Source organism: Ambystoma mexicanum, chromosome 11, assembly GCF_040938575.1.
Source record: "Ambystoma mexicanum isolate Mex_15411 chromosome 11, UKY_AmexF1_1, whole genome shotgun sequence".
Classification (NCBI taxonomy): domain Eukaryota; kingdom Metazoa; phylum Chordata; class Amphibia; order Caudata; family Ambystomatidae; genus Ambystoma; species Ambystoma mexicanum.
In genome coordinates this window covers 820,022,127-820,038,507 of record NC_090934.1, presented here as the reverse complement: position 1 = coordinate 820,038,507, position 16,381 = coordinate 820,022,127, and the positions used below count along the sequence as shown (strand labels likewise).

The 16,381-nt window shown below is 48.0% G+C and overlaps 1 protein-coding gene across 2 annotated transcripts in view; it reads right to left on the bottom strand.

Annotated features, from left to right (window-relative positions):
- The window catches only part of NUCB2 (nucleobindin 2), a 680,179-nt gene extending 670,857 nt beyond the window's left edge, over positions 1-9,322 (bottom strand). The window contains exon 1 of one of the 2 annotated variants that reach the window (XM_069623774.1): positions 9,132-9,322. The gene's annotated coding sequence lies outside the window, so the exon portion shown is untranslated. Of the gene's footprint in view, positions 1-9,120 lie in introns of both variants that reach the window. The other variant, XM_069623775.1, reaches the window with a different exon arrangement.
- Positions 9,323-16,381: the final 7,059 nt, after the last annotated feature.

The following is a 16,381-nucleotide window of genomic DNA, read 5'->3' as shown; positions in this document are numbered from 1 at the left end:
TTTGTGAGTTAGGCTCTGTCCGCTCTGACCCACCTGGGAGTTGCGATTGGCATTGCTCTCGCTTTCCCTGTCCCGTGGATCGGGCCGTTCCGATTTTCCCCCTTCTGTTGCGCCGCTTCATTTTCCTCCTAACCATCTTAACAGTTTGTGTTTCACCGCCCGCTTCCTCGCGCCGGGATTGCAGAACTGTCCTTTATGCGGTGGGAGCTGAGTTTCCCCCTTCGCTGCCTTCTCTTTGGTGTGCACTGCATTATGCAGATGCCAGGGGCCAAATCCAAGAACACCCCGCTTGGAGCCAAAGGCACAGCCAAAATACGAGGGGGACAGCTGGAGCACTGCTGGAGACAGCATTGCTTGGAAAAACAGCAGAGTGAGGGTGCGACGGGGGAAGCAGACGGTAGGGAAAGCACAGAGGAGGACACTAAAATGGCCCTGAACAATGAAGAGCTGCAAGAATGTTTGAAAGGCATGGAAAGTAGAATAATGGAATCCCTCCAGGACCAACTGAGCAAAATAAGAGAAGAACTAACTGAGCAAAATAAGAGAAGAACTGCAGTCCTCCCTACAGGAGGTCAGGAAAGACATCACAGAACTTGGGGACAGAGTGGACACTACAGAAGCGGGCCTCTCGGAGATCACAGAACATTGGAAACAGAACAGAATACTCCTCGAGCGGGTCGCCAGGGCCACACAACCTAGAACTTCAGGCAGAAGACCTCGAGAACAGATCTCATAGATCCAACATTAGGGTTAAAGGCCTGAGTCAAACAATCGAGGATAAAGACCTGAAAGAAACAATGCAGCATTGTTCTAGCAGCCTGATAACCGGCCGCAACCAGAGGACACATTAAATATATAGAGTGCACAGGGTAGGACCTAACAAAGGAGAACTTGGAGCTAGGCCCAGAGATGTCCTTCTAGCAATGACCTCCTACACCACGAAGGAGGAGATATTACGAGCAGCGAAAAAGCAACAAACGGTCTCCATCAATGGAACGCAAGTCCAATTATTCCAGGACCTAGCATTATCTACACTACATAAAAGAAGACTGATGCAACCAGTCACAAGGGCGCTAATAGCCAAAAGAATCACTTGCCAATGGGCATATCCCTTTGGCTTGCTGTTCACTTGGGAGGGCAAACAGCAGCAGATCTCAACTTGCGAGGAAGCAATGACCCTGCTAAAGCTAGAGGAGGAAGAACCCTGTATGGACAAGAGGTTGTATCAGAATCAGAAATGGGGAAGGACCCAAACAATGGGAAATGGTTATCAGGCACCAAAAGGAGGTCGAGGCAAAGAGTTCACCCAAACAGGTCCCCGACCGAAGTGAAGCCCAGAAGCGGTAACTCACGTAAGGCAATAACTAAAAAGTATGCCCCAAGATTTGGGTCAGGGAGGCGGATGAAGGTTAAGGAGTAGGGGCGATGATGAAAGGATGGGGAGGAGAGTGAAGCAGGCCCGGGTGGGGAGGGGGACATCTAGGAACCTAATTTCAGGATATGGACATGTCCTGGTAGGAGGAAAGTTGGGGCAGATACAAGATCCAACGCCCCGGCAGGGGCACGGCGGAGGTTCTAAGAAACCTTGGTCCAAAGGACAGGGAATGGGGAGGGGGAGGGAAAGTTAAAGTTGAAGTTCAGTTTCAAGGGAAAGTTCCAAGGAGGGAAGAAGCATAGTATATGCAGCTGGAGACATAGCGAACATTTGGGAACGCTCTGGCAAGAGAGGTATGACCGACTTGAATATTATAACCCTAAATGTACAGGGCCTAAACTCGCCGGTGAAGCGATGCTCTATTCTAATGAGACTAACAGACCTCCAAGCATCGATTCTCTTTTTACAAAAGACACACCTACTCCTGGTAGATTAAAGAAGGATGGCCCAAGACAGTACTATGCTTCGGCCGGGAAAAAGACCAAGGGAGTGGCTATTCTATTGGGGACCAGTGTGACATTCAAGAAACAGACTGTGCACAGAGATAGGGAGGGCAGATACCTACTCCTGAAAGGCATGCTAGATGAACAGGTACATACACTAAATCGGAATGTACACCCCAAACGAGAAGCAGGATCTGTATCTAGGGAAAATACTGCAGAAACTGGGAGGATGGTTTGAAGGCCAAATAGTGATTGTTGCAGACTTTAATTAAATTGTGTGATGGACCCTGCCCTAGACAAAACACTGCCACCCACAGCTTCAGATGGGAGAAACAGACAAGGCTGGGGAAACTCTTTAGGGATTTGGGGGTAGTGGAAACGTGGAGATGTTTCCACAAGCAAGAACAGGAGTTCACTCATTACTCAGCAGCTCAGAGGGTACTCAAGAATCGATACGATAGTGGTCTCGGTGTAACGCTCACCTGATTCCCGCAGAGGCGCCGGTCTTGACTGGGTGAATGCCGTATCTTCAAAGGTGATGTGTAACACACGGTTGGCTCTTTGGGCTGGACCTCTGTGCACTGTATGTCTGACTCGAAGAGTAAGATGTCTTAGGTAAGTGAACGCCGAGCTCTCCATCTGCCTCGGGGCAGGGTGCCGTAACCAGTTTCTTCACTGGATAAAGGTGCAGGCCTCTTGACCTCAGAGGGCTGCTGTCTGTCGTTAACTGCACGAACGGTAAGTTCTGGGCACTTCAAATGTCTTAAAAGTCTTTTGTAATGATATCTAGCCTGCTTCACGATGCGCACTAACTGTCCCTTTTATCTTGCAGGTACAAGTTCGGAGCTTTAGAGAAGCTGAAGGGTGCTGGAATACCCACTGGATTCGGCGTGGGAAGGAGTAATGGCACGTGAGTAATAAAGTTGCCCAATGTCTTTAAACGCACCTTCTTTTGTCTTTCAGATGCCGGAATGCAGTGCGAAGACCTCCGGAGCATGCGAAGAGTAGGTAAGCCTTTGTCTTTCAGATGCCGGAATGCAGCGCGAGGCGTTGGTGACAGCCGATGGACCAGGTAAGAGATGCGCTGCCACTGAAGACCGTAGTGCTAACCTGTTCTTTCTTTGTCTTTACAGGTGCTGCTGAAGACTGGATTCCAGGATGGTAAGCCTTTGTTCCCTTAGGCCCAGGATCAGAAGCAGAAGACACGATGAGCGTTCTGCTGCAGAGAATGCAGAATAACGCAAAGCAAGATTCATCCATCGGGTGTGGTTTAAATAGCCTCCTGTAGTGCTTAGGTGTCTCCTTCCACAGCCACGCCTAGGTAAGAAAAGAGTTCCTGCTTTCCAGAAGAGTTCCAGTGTTCTGAACCTAGGGAGTGGCTCCTGCCCCACCCAACAGGAAAAGTAGTCCCAAACAGAAGAGGATCAGGGGTTCAACTGGCAGGTAAGTAAGCAGCATGGTCTGCTGCAGGTAAGTCCACCCAAGCATTATGAGCCCGGCGCTTCCAGCGCTGGGACTGGGCATCTTTATGAGCCTGGTGCCACTGGCGCCAGGACAGGGTCCAAAAGGTCCCAATTGGGACTGGCTGGCACTCGGAACCGGGGTTATGGGTCTGCTTCCAAGGGAGTCGGGCAAATCCTGATCTTTTGGAAGCAGAGATCATGACACTCGGTCACATTGATTCCGCAGGTGGATAAAGTACAAATAGGAGGTCCAATATCTCTCTGATCATGCTCCAGTCCTAGTGCACATTGTGATGGTAAAAGACACGGTCAAAACCTGTAAAAAAGAGGGAGGCTGAACTAAATGATACTGAGAAATATCGCACTTAGGTACAGATGGAGAAAGTACTGAATAACTACTTTCAAGACAATGATAATGGGGAAACAGATTGGGGGAGTAATCTGGGATGCGGGAAAAGTGGTAGTCCGGGGGGAATTAATATCGCAGGCTACAGCATACATGCAGGAAAGAGGGCTCATTAAGAGAAAACTTGAGTCCGAACTACAGGAGGCGAAAACACAACATAAAACTAGGCAAACAAAAAAAAAATCACTGAGAGCACTTCGGAAGGCAAGAGCCCAGCTGGAAACTCATGTGGCAGACCGCACGGCACAGTCCCTACTGTACACCAAGCAGACATATTATGTTCAGAGGGGTAAAGCCAACAGATTCCTAGCAGCCAAGTTACGCAAACAAAGGTCCCATAATTAAATTGCACAGCTTAAAAACGAAAAAGGGGAATCATGTGCATCAGAGGAGGGGAAACTGGAAATAATGGAAAGCCTCAAATCACTAAGGAGGACTATAAGACTTTCAGGCCCCTATAACGGCACAAGAAATAAGTGATGCAATAACAAACCTACCCCCTAACAAGACCCCAGGACCAGATGGGCTTGGGAGCGGATGCTACAAGAAGTTCCGAAATCAACTGTTAGGCCCACTAACTAAACTCTTTAATCATATAAGGGAAAGTGGTATGGTCACGCCTGACATGGGAAGTTCAACCACAGTGCTAATACTTAGACCAGGCGAAGACCCCACAGACTGTACTAGTTATCAGCCGATATCATTGCTTAAGGAGTGATGCCAAATTGTACGCCAAAATCCTTGCAACAAGATTGATGAAGGTATTACCCAAAATAATCCATGAGGACCAGACAGGCTTTATAATAGGGAGACACAGGCAAGACAATATAAGGCAAGCAGTAGATGTCAGACTTAGGAACCAGGGCGGGGCAAACATTTTCCATAGCTGCTCTAGATGCACGACACGCCTTTGACAGTCTAGATTGGACATACTTGTCCCGGGAGGATAGCTCGGCTGCAACGTGCTCGCCTTGGAAACAAGTCGACACAAAGCAACACAGGTTTAATCCCTGGATTCACGCTTAGAAAACTCCGGGTATTAAGCGTGTTATAAATACGCAACTAAGAAATATTCCTGCAACAGCGCCTCGATGCCCCTGGGCTGTGCGAGTGCTTTAAAAATGCAAATACATAATACATAAAAATAAATACTTGACACTGGTCTTGAGGAAATTCGGTTGTGACCCCATTTTCATCAGTATGCTCCTAGCAAATTTTCAACTCTCATCTACGACCTTCATGGTCAACTAGAGAACAACGGCAAAAATAGAAATACAGAGAGGTACACGACAGGGATGTCCCCCAAATCCCCCTAATACTTGCCATGGTGATGGAGTCTATAGCGGAAATTATAAGACAGGACCAAGAGTAGGTGGGGGTGGTCGGTGGAGGGGCAACGCATAAAATAGCATTATATGCCGATGACATCCTGCTTTTCCTTAAAGACTCTACAAGCTCACTTCCGAAAGCATTGGAAAGGTTAAAAGAATCCAGAATTTCGGGCTTTACCATAAATTTCACTAAATCCAAGGACCTAAACATAACAGAAGAGGGGGAAAACGATACACTGAGGGCATTGTACCCCCTAACCTGGGAAATTGAGGCAGTAGACTACAATTAATAAAAGATTACAAAGGCCTCTATGGGGCAAATGTAACACCCATGTGGAAACAATTGAGGGAAGACCTACACAAATGGGACGCCCTGGAATTATCCTGGGTTGCACGCATTGCGGCACTTAAAATGACACTACTACCCAGTCTGCTATATGTGGTGGGCTCCCTGCAGGTGGATATCCCCCCTAAGATAAGTAAAGTGATACAGAAGGAGTTAATAACTTTTGCGTGGCACAGGAAAAAACCCAGAATACAAAAGAACATTTTGACAAGGCTACCACTTCTGGGAGGACTTGGGGTTCCCGACATCAAGAGGTATATTCTGGCCGCGCAAATAGCACCAATGTTGAAATGGATGGGAAGGGACACACTAAATGGTTGGATGGGCATTGAGCAAGGGGTGACTACTATCTCTCTGGGAACACTACACGCGTTGCGGGTAAGGGCCAGAGGAGCAGAGGGACAACTACTGGAAGCCACCAAAATGTTGCTGAGGGGATGGAATAGAGCACTCAGAAGGCGCCACGTCACACCGGGCCTAGGACCCTTCACCCCAATGGCACACAATCAGGACTTTGCCCCGGGCAAGCAAAACAGGTGCTGGGATAATTGGGAACGGGCACAAACTTTTTTTCCTTTTCTCGACTATTGCAACTCTTATGGGTATTTTGAGAGTCTATGGATGGAGACATTGGCCTATTTTCCACTGCCCAAAGACATTCCACTTTTCAAATTTGGCTGGTAGGCAGCTGTGACCCTGGTTCGTCAGACTTACGCACAGAACGCTAAATGCATCCTGGCCCGGATAAGGGGCATGTGCAATATTCTCCTCTAGGACACATACCGATAATCTTAATCTTTATGGGGCTGCACAGGATACGTTATTCATATAGTAAGGTCCTTAACTGTGACAGCTCTGCCCTCCCCGATCTACTTCACTTTGCATTGCCTTATTACTATGAACACAACCCTCATTCAAATGCCATTCAGGTTAAGGCTCTATGAGGGTCCGGTTGCCCCTTCCCCATTTTCCTTTCCACTTTTTGCACAGCCAAATAATCGGTTCGGTCACTTCTGACAGCGGGCTTGGCAGTTCCTAATTATTTCTCTCAGGATTAGCAGGGGGAAGCCTTAAAAACGATACCTGCAAATCAAATCTCCAATGTTTCAAGGGCAGGATTGAGCACAATGAGTCAAATCATACAGTCTCAGGAGAATAGCACAGGGGCAACGTGCTCGCCTTGGGAAGCAAGGTGACACGGAGCAACACAGGTTCGATCCCCGAGTCCACGCTTAGAAACCTCTGGGTATTAAGTGCGTTATAAATAACCTATCATACAACCATGTTCTGACTAATTCTAGTACCATCGTCCAAGTACTAGAAACTGCCTTCCCTGAAAAATGCTTGTTTACAATATGGCTATTTTTCCTATTTCTGATCAGCATTCTGGCTAATCCACTCCAAACAACTACTCTCCCACACGGAACTAATACAATAACATATCTGCTCCCTAACACCCTTGAATCTTAGCAACATTTTATTTGTATAATAACCCCGATTTTGCTACCTTCCCACTGCCTCCTCTTCCTTTACTCCACAGACAGGTTAACTTGGGACGGGGTGCACCACTGTGCTTTCCTGAAAAGCCCAAACACTATAAAACTAATATGCGAATGGGCATTGAGACAGAACCATTGCCACTCTAGCAGTATCCCAGTGCTGAGCCTAGTCTGAATGGATGTTACATAGTGTGTAAACGGCTAGATTTTCATACCCTGGCCTTTGGAGGAAAAATGAGGCGGTGGGACAGAGAGTGGAGAAAGGGGGATTAGAAAGCACACAGTATGAAGAAAGTCAACACGAGAGAGAGAGAGAATACGCGATGTTGGAAGAAAATAGTTGTTTGAGGGCACCGAGGACGAAAAGTGCAACATATTCGGCCAAAGAAAACGATGCAAAACAAGAAAAGTAGCAGGCACGTTACCATACATCTCAATTGTTCTATCTTTTGAGCTACCTTTGCAGCTTTGTGCCTCACGACTTTCTTATTTCAACATTGGGTGTGGACCACCGGACGGATACTGGACAATAAGCATTAGTAACTGTCCAATTGCTGTAAATGACTTAAAAGCAACATATTTCAACTCAAACTTTTAAGTGTGCCTCTTCTACGCCACTTCTTGTAAAATAATTACTCTTTACAGGGGATTGGATAGAAACAATCAAAATAAGGAGGTCGCACAACCTCTTCGCCAGTCTTTCTTGGATTGCTAATCCAGTAAGTGGTATTTGACACGTTTCCCCCCATCTGTACTGGCATAGCAATGTATGCATCTCCAGTTAAATCTGCTTTTGACTGGGGAAATACGGGCCATTAGATCTGGAGCGGCTCCAGGCAATGTGGTATGTCAAATCTATAAGACCCCAGGATCAACCCCAGCTAGACATCATTTGGTTATTTATTGCATATTTGTGGACAAAATAGAATGGCTGCAAACAGAGGAGTTTTACCATAGAGTCATGTGGTGGGATACAAGGTGGCATCACCATCGCTTTGTTGACAATTCTCGGTGCTGTTGGTATAGTCCACATAAAGGAACAATGAAAAAGCCTAAAAACCTAGTGTGCATTTTTAACTTAATTTTATCAGTAAGCGAAAGACTCGCATCAAAATGATTTGTGAATTATATTTGGTTCAATTCTTCTTATGCTCATTAATGTATGGTGATCGTTATTTTTTATTTATTTTAATGTCTTATAGATGATGGGAAATGAATTGTTGAACTGTTATATGAATGATTTATTTAGTAGTTGTACAATTTAAACTTGAAAGTTAAAAATGTGTTTACGTAAGACCAAACTGTTTGGTCAATTCCTAATAAAAAAAAATATGTGCCTCTAAAACCGCACCCAATCTCAGCAACAGCCACCTAACCTGCTGAGCTACCTTGACAGCTTTGCGCCTCACCATTAAACTTTTTAAGAAAATGACATCTTCTGGTCGTGCACAATTTCACGACATTACCAACGGAACAGTTTCTGTACATTACTTAGAATGAGCATGGTTTTATATCTCCTGCAACCTTAAATACGCCTTTTAAAAACAACAGCACTGCAGCTCGCAGGACAGGAACCTGGGGGTTTCAGAAATTAAAATCTCCAGTGGTAGAGTTTGTTCAGGCGCAAAACAACAGCGGTAAGCAGGTACTGTAGTTGCAGCACGGTAACTGTTGACATAGTGGCAGGAAGCGGATTAAAATAGTGTGAGATCACCGTTTTAGTAAAGTAACCAAGCTTATTCATAAAAAAACATTAAACTAGAGATAAAAATGTAGAAAATGTACGCTGGCATGTTTGATCTAATTAAGTCCGATCGCTCATTTGACAAATAATTTAATAAAACCCATTTTATACGAACGGTTATGGAAGGTGGGATGTACAGGAACTAAAGTGGAAGACCGTGGACAAGTAGCAGGCGCGAAGGACAACGACTAACATTAAATAACGGCCAGCAGAGATAATAAGTGACGGTAAAGAGCGTGTGCCCGCAGGGCACTGTTTGGGGCTAAGTGGGACACTTAGTGATGAACAGTGGATTACTGAGGCGGGGGTAAGAGGTGCCGATTAATGACAGAGAGTGAATAAGGGGAATAGGCAGTGAATGAGTGACATAAATGGGCTGTGGGTGTCAGACACTGGAACAGCAAACTGTGCTAAAGAAAGTGCCGGCGAACCACATATGCCACGTCTCTCTACCTGTCTCTCACCTTCCGTCACGCAGCTTCCCAATTCAGGATACTATGTGGCTAGTTCCCATCTGAAAAACGGACCCAAGCAATGAGCCCACGCGTCATCCTCCTCACGTGAGCTTTACGTTACGTCCGGGCCTTGTACGTTCTATAGTACACTGGTGAACATACGCCCTTCAAATGGCTGAGCAGGAAAGTATATGACGTTTGCGGCCATCGTGCACGAGGATTTAAAAGCACACGGGCGTTCTTCTGAATCTCAAATTGAGAAAGATAGTGGCGTAGTTATCCAGCTACCTCCCCAGGTGATTTTGGGGTAAACGGGTATACATTTTGATACTCCTGGTTCTGTGTAGAAGGGTGGAAGTTGAACACTTGTGGTCCTTTGTAGTGGGGCGATTTGTCTTGTCGAGAGGAGGTATTTATTTGATCAAAGCAGAGGGGCTGGTTAAGGCATTTGTTGCTTTATGCAGACGACTGGCATGCTTGTGGCATTGTGTAGAGGTATGATTTGCGCTAGAAGTATGAGGTAATTTGTTATGTGAATCAGAGAGGAGAGTTGCCGGGGGCACATTTGGTGATATGTGGCTTGTGTTGAGCGCAGAGTAAGGTTTTCTTGCGCATTTGGAGCTGTCCAAAGAAGCACATTTTTGGCACTTGTGCGCAGGGCTGGCCCTAGGATTTGTGGGACCAAGTGTAAAAAATTAAGTGTGGACCCCTTAATTTGCATTTGATTACATCACAGGAAGTGACATAACAGGACGTGACATCACAAGATAATGATCAATACATGGTAAAAAAAAATATTTATATAAATAATCTGAGAGGAACATTTCCAATAAATACACTAGCAAATTACAAAAGGTGCCCACCTTTTTAGCCCAACAATTTATAATGAAATATTCCAAAGATAACAAAATCTAAACATGTGACGTGCGCTTTAATGTCACTTTTAGGTGTTCTTGTGGGTAAGCATAAGCATCGGCAACATGACAACCTGGTGTGAAATCCTAGTAGCTGAACACTTGAGCAAGCAAACTTTTTTTAACGCTGACCTCAAAAACACACAACACGACTTGCGTCCACCCATTACAAAAAGTGGGCGGACGCTGTCCACCCACATGTATAGACTGGTGCCCTGAAGATCAGTACAGGGTCAGAACCAGATAAAACATCCCCTCCACTCTCCAGGATGACCAGCTCTCTTGTCACATCCTTAGTAAATATTCATGCAGAGCTCTCACCCATTTTTGTTGCAAAGGCGGGTGAAATCACCCGATTTTGTTTTTGGCGGGTGAGACGCCCATTGGAATGTATGGGCGTGCAAGAGGTTTGGCGGGTGAGTCAGCCCTTTACAAGGCGGGTGACACCCGCCAAAAGCGTGTGAGTTGAGAGCTATGTTCATGGCTCACTTGCATGCTTCAAATACAATGTGAGGAAAATGTTACATTGTACTTAAACATTGTACTTGGTAAATATAAACACGTGGAAAGAAGCCAAATAGCTAAAACGGTTTTGTGTGATATTTTTCGTTGTGCTGGAGGAAGGCACAGATTTTAGGCAGCTAACTGCTACTTTGTATGTGCTATCGAAATGAAAATGCCCCTTTGCAGTTCTTAGCACTTCAAGAATGCCTTGTTCACACCAATGTTCTCTTAAATATGCCATCACTATTAAATCGCACCCACTTTAAACGCTCTGCTTTAAGAACAAAAGTGATCAGCAGTGCTTACAAGGCCCACAGCGCCTATTGGGAGGGGGGCATTTGTCTCTCCAGCGTAGCAGCAGGAGGTTGATGGGCAGCAAGTAGCTTGACCAGAAGAAACAAAAAGGAGCCAAACCTCAAGTGAGAACAGCCGCTTTAAAAAAGATAAGCTTCCCCTTCATCATGCATGCTGCAGTGTGTGCTGCACGTGCGCTCAGAGTGGACTGCAGCAAGCTTAGGTACTCTGAGCACACGGCCCACACTGCAGCCTGAAAGAAGGAGTCAATGGTACCCTTGACGTGGGCCCCTAGGAGCGCGGGGCCGAGTTCAGCTGCACATACTACACACACCTATCACCGGCCCTGCTTGTGTGTGTGGGAGGTTGTACAGTTCAAAGGAGCAGATTTCATGGAGTTTGGAAGGGGGGCAAAGCCAGTCTGCAAAGGGGCAGAATTCTTGTAGTTGTGTGCTTGGGGTGTTGCCCATTGTCCTGTCCAAAGGTGTGTGGGGGGGGGTTGGCCTGTGCAAAGAGGCAGATTACTTGGTGTAGTGTGCGTGAGTTGGTTGTCCTGTGCCAAGGGGCAGATTTCTTGTGTTCATGTGTGTGGGGAGCTGTGCTGTGCAAAGGGTTGGATTTTGTTTGTACATGATCAGGGTTATCCTTTGCAAAGGGACAGATTTCATGTGGTTATATGCATGGGGAGTGGCATTGTCAGGAATGGGGTTCTTGACACTAGACTGACCCCTAGACTGACCTCTCCTGACAGCAGGTTGCTGCCAGGTCGGCTGTGGGAACCACGTTGGATCAGGAGATCTGGTCCGGGCTAGGGAAAGTCATACATTTGTTTCTGGTGGAAACCATTCCTAGATGGCTGCACCCAAGACGCTATTTGCCCTTCCCATGATGGCTGCAGATATCGGCTGCTGGCGGTCCTACCTCCCAGAAGACTGTGCGACTGCATTGCATGAGTCGCAATCCTATTTAGTTACGCAATGGCAAAAGCTGCGCATCTTGCAAACCTACCGACATCCTGAACACTAACGCAGTGTGTCTCGCTCCATGAAGAGAAGATCAAGAAGACTTCTTTTAGGTAATTAGCCAGACTGTTTCGTTTGTTCCCGAGCTGCTTGCCATTTTTCCTGAAACTGCTCTGCAGATAACACTGCATGCCTGTTTATGACTTTCCAAGGAACATTGTTATTGTCTTGCCTTCCGGCACATATCGTGCAGGGTCTTGCAAAAGGTATCACCAGTATTGTAGGGGGAATTGTAAATCCAGTTCTTGAACTATCTCACATTACCGACGGATCAGCTGGAGTCATTAACAAGCCCCAGTCTGATCCCCTCTGCAAACTCCCCGTCCAGACACTCAGGCGTGTGACACAGCCACCTCCACTTCCTGAAACACTATTAAAGTCCCATGACTACGATTATATACACCGTTCCTCAGGCAGGCACTTGTTAGAAATACCTTCCAAGGGGGGTGCTGTTGCACGCATACAAGATGGCCACCTGAACGTGTGGCTCTGCAGCTCGAGACCACAACACATCTACAAAACATCCTTTTCAATGCACCGAATTTCCTGTAGATGACCAGCGGCAGATCCTGAATAGCACACCAACTCTCAGACTAAATTGCGGGCCTGCTGGCGCGCTGTGGCTGCGGCAGGCCCTTGGTGGAACCGACCCTACTTGTGTGGCACTGGCGGCGGCCCGCCTTTTGTCACACGTCTTGCTGCAGTGTTGCCCTCAACGCCCAGGAGAGGTGTGCGATGCCGGGGAGGCCTCCCCACTACCATCTGGGCTGTCTACTGCCTTTACCCTTACCTCCATGGACCCACTGGGCGCGGGCTGCCCTGGTGTCTGAGGCAGATCAGACATCCCTCTCCTGTTCCTGCGTTAGCTGGCGTCGCAGCATGCACCCGCTTCCTCGGCTCTGCTGGACGCGATCCAGTCCTCCGCCCTGGTGCCGGCCCTCCCGAGGGGCGGCTGCTGAAGCCAGCACTCTGGCACGCTGCACCTAATCCGGGGTTCCTGCCGGGGCGGGCCACGGTGCCTGTGAGGTGTGAGACGAGGGCGCGAGGTGGAGTGGTCGTTGCCCCACCGCCCTGATCTGTATTGGAGAGGAGGGGACTGCGTTTGTCTGGCCATGGTGTGCCAGATGGACTGCCTGCCTGAGACTGGCTGAGTGTGTCCCTCTCTGCAGGGCCGTATTGCTGGACCACCGCTCCCTAGCCTGGGGGGTCCGGATGTACTGCAGCTCCCGGCGCGGTATGCCTTTGCTGATGACACCTCTGCTGTTGACGACCTGAACTGCGATCCGAAGCTCCATCCCAAAGCAGCAGCTTATCCCTGTGGCTCTCTGCCTTGGTCGCCGGAGTGGCCAAGAGTATTAAGGGACTGGACCTACTCCCTTCTGCCTGTTCAACATAACATGTTCAGTATAACTCTAACATCCTGAAAAGCTCAAGTGTAGAGATGGCTCATCCCTGCTTCCAGAGATCTGTTGGCCAGCACAGGGCAGCATACACAGGCTTGGCCATATATACTAATGCTTGCTGTATTGCATGGAGGCTTCGCCGCCCCACGTACCCCCAGACACTGGTAGCCTGGACCACAGCGCTTACTGGGCGCGCGCCCCCTTGGCAGAGGCATTGGAGTTGACCGCTCCCCCAGCCTGCTTTGGAGCCTGTTATGTATTTGTGACACCTGACCGTGTGCTGGCCTCGTATCTGGGTGGCAGGGGACTGCTCACTGCCTTTACTGACCTCCTGCGTCTGGGCGCACATGACCGTTGACCTGCAGGGACCACGGATGCTCCGTAATCCAGGGGATTACTACATCAATCCACTACCTCAAGACACAGCTGTGCGGCGAGTAGCTGGGCTCGGGGGCACTCTGATTCCACGCCTCTGGGTCATCTATCGGGGCACCCATCTGTCCCTGTTCCCCTGGGCTGTGGGGCCGCCCCCGCCTTCCTGCTAAACGGTTCCTTCGGGTGCAGCACAAATCCCTGGCCCGTTCTGATGATACACTGTGTAGTGTCCCCTACATAGCAGCTACAACTGGTGCTGATATACACCCCTGCAAATCTGATCTATTGAAGCACGCCATAGCACCCGGCCCTCCTGGGGCAGGCCCTTATCGGCACTCACACTGCATGCTGTTCGTGGCTAGCCTTCTGAATACTGTGGCTGTAATCTGTCTGCCTAATAACTCTGGGGTGCAGCACCACACTGAGAGTTCCACCCCCTGCGCCCACAGCCTTCCCTGCTCTTTCACTTACACTTGCTGGTGCATTTGGCCCAGCGGCCTGCCCTTCATCCAGATGTACAGATATGACTAAAGGAGGCGGGAAGAAGCAAAGCTCCTTAAACACGTTCACTAAGTCCACCCCCAGGGAGACGGAGGGAACCGGCGCAGCTGCTGAGGCCTCGGCAGGCCCCTCCCTCCCCTCTGCTGGGGAGCCCGCAGAGCTACAACGTATCATGGACTTTATGCAGGAGGGGTTCACAACCCTCAACACCAAACTAGATGACATGAGCGGCACAATCGGCGCAATAAAAGCTTGCCTGGAGAAGATCGACACCCGACCAGGGTCAGACTAGCGGAAGATGACATCAACGCTCTCAGGTCCTACTTAACAGCACTCACTAAGCAGGTGCACACTATAAGCAAGAAAAATGAAGATTTGGGGCCCCGATCGTGACGTAATAACATACATATTATTGGGGTTCCTGAGGATAATATCGTCGGCTTCATGGAAGACTTTGTCAAACGCACCCTCCTTTCGTTGCTCGATGGCCCCAAACTCTCCCCAATTTGCCATAGAACAAGCCCACCGTTTGCTCACCACTAAGCTTAAACCACGAGCCCCCCCTGCCCAATTATTGCCAGATTCTTGAACAACCGAGATAGGGATGCTCTACTGCGGGCAGCCAGGGCCAAGTGGGAACTATTGCTGGGATCCAACTGAATTCACCTCTACCCTGATTTTTTGTCTTGCAGTGCTGCAGGAGCAGAAGTACGTCATGGCTGTTAAAAAGAGACTCTGTGACCTTGCGGTTTCATATGCAATGCTATTCCCGGCCAGGCTGAGAGTGGAGCACTCTAACAAGGTCTACTTCTTTACAATCCACGAAGAAGCAATGACATTTTTGGATCAACACTTCCATGGGTGACCCTGCTCTTACCTGCATTGTTTCTATGGCCAGCTTTACGAGCCGACACTGGAGTGCTAATGTAGGATTCACCATACACATTGTGCACTGAGAATGCTGTACCATATTACTTTTCATCTCCTCCTGGGTGGGCTCTAGCTTCACACTATTGTTTGTTTGTTTGTTTTATTCACTTATAATGCACACCAGACCCGGGGGTAAGAGGGTGCAGCAGTACAGGATATGCGAGGCTTAGGTTACATAGTTCCAAAATTACACATAATGCTAATAAAATATACACGTCATAGCAGTAATACAGTAAATTATATACAGAATATTATTCAGGTTAGAGGTGATTTATCAGCAGGGTGGTGGGGGAAAGGATGCACTGGCTAGTTGATCGATTGCTTCAGGTGGTTGATGTATTTGGATCTGAATTTAAGGTAGGATTTCTTCTCACATATAGTGTGGGGGAGGGTGTTCCATACTTGGGCTGCACGGACGTGGAAGCTGGCGCCTACCGCCTTAGTCAATTGGAATCTTGGAATGATAAGTGTGTTGGCATTGGAGATTCTTGAGGGTCTGGATGATCTTCTTTCTACAAATCTATCAGTTAGATAGGGAGGAGCCGCATTGTTAAGGGCTTTGTGTATTCTATGCTTGTTATACTTCACCTTGCTGTGTAGTGGATCGGGTTGCACGACGCAAGCAGTCCATCCATGCTAAGTTGCAAATGTTATTGTTATCATTGTTTTGGGACATACACCCCCCTGATTAGCAGGAGGGTAAGGGGGCGGGAGGGAGGGTGGGATACTATACATTTCAAATGCTTGGCATATGTGACAGGGCTACTGGAAGAATGCTATTTCTAAAATTACAGTTAATGCAGTGTTTAATACAGGCCTATTCTGGGCCCAAGGCTCGCTACTCTTTACCACCAGATGATGACTGATACACTGCATGAGCTGGAACGTCCGGGGTCTGGGTTGCCTTGTAAAGATGCATAAACTGCAGCTTTATGCTGAAAAGCATAAGACCCACATCCTTTTTCTACAGGAAACACACGCACTTTCACAAGGTTGCGAGAGATTCGCCAGAAGCTGGGGTAGGCAGCGCTTTTATACACTATACACCACCCAGAGCTGTGGTGTCATGATCCGTATTCACAAATCGCTACAATATGTACCCACTGCTTCTCTGGCAGATCCCCAGGGGTGCTATGTACTTAAACACGGTCTGCTGTCCGGCCACGAGGTGGTGATGATCAACATATATGGGCCCAATACAGACAAACCCGATTACTACACAAAAATATCAGACCTGCTGGCAACGTACCCCTTCGTTCCCATCCTTTGAGGTGGCGATTTCAACACTATACTGGACCTCGGCCTTGACAGGTCTG